At 64.2% G+C, this 790-nt stretch overlaps 1 protein-coding gene across 1 annotated transcript in view; it reads right to left on the bottom strand.

The window, feature by feature from the left end:
• BZW1 (basic leucine zipper and W2 domains 1) overlaps positions 1-461 on the bottom strand; it is a 23,992-nt gene extending 23,531 nt beyond the window's left edge. Inside the window, exon 1 of the mRNA XM_044670631.1 lies at positions 369-461. The gene's annotated coding sequence lies outside the window, so the exon portion shown is untranslated. The remainder of the gene's footprint in view (positions 1-368) is intronic.
• Positions 462-790: the final 329 nt, after the last annotated feature.

Here is a 790-nt window from a genome sequence, read left to right as displayed (position 1 = left end):
CCGCCCCGCCCGCCGGCCCGGAACCCCCCACGCGTACGACACCCAACAGAGGCCGCGGCGGCTTTGTTACCCAGGCCGGTCCCGGGCGGGGTCACACAGCGCGGGGCCAGGCGATGGCGACCAGGCCAGGCTCCGGCCTCCGGGTCACCCCCTCCCCCAACCCCGCCACCTCTCCTTCCCCAGGAGTGACTCCAAATCCAGGTCCCGGCTCGGGCCGGGCCTGGCCTCATGCGGCGGCCGCCACTACCCCATCACCGCAGCCCGAGCCCTCGCCGCCTTCCCGCCTAGGCACAGAAAGGCCAGCCGGCCTGCCTCCCTCCTGTCCTCCTGTCCCCCTGTCCCGGGACCCAAGGGCTGTCTCGCCTTACCGATTTTAAGGCGGAGAGAAAAGAGCCAGAAATCCCGGAGGTGGCGGTAACTGCGGCGGTGGCTCCTCTGCGACCGGAACTAACGCGAAGAGGAGGGAGGAGGAGGTGCCACCCCCCTCCTCAGCCCGTCTCATATCGCGAGACCTCCTCTCCCTCTCCCTCCTCCTTCTCCTATTCCCCACACACACACCCCGCAGTCCTCCAAGCCGGTATTTTTCATTCCTATTGCCGCAGGGGGGGTGGGGAGGGGTCGAGAAGGGTAAACGGAAAAGGAAGGAAGGGGGTCTTTCTCATTTTCCTCTTTCCTTCAATCGAATGAAGTTCCACCAACATCTCTTCTTCGAATGATTCCTCTTGGCACCACTATCCCCTGCGCTTTTACTACAAGCCCTAGGTATTCTGTACTCGTCCTCACCCCTTTC

The sequence above is a fragment of the Gracilinanus agilis genome, chromosome 3 (genome assembly GCF_016433145.1).
Source record: "Gracilinanus agilis isolate LMUSP501 chromosome 3, AgileGrace, whole genome shotgun sequence".
Classification (NCBI taxonomy): domain Eukaryota; kingdom Metazoa; phylum Chordata; class Mammalia; order Didelphimorphia; family Didelphidae; genus Gracilinanus; species Gracilinanus agilis.
Note: the sequence above shows the minus strand (reverse complement) of the source record. Positions and strands in the feature narration are given on the sequence as shown.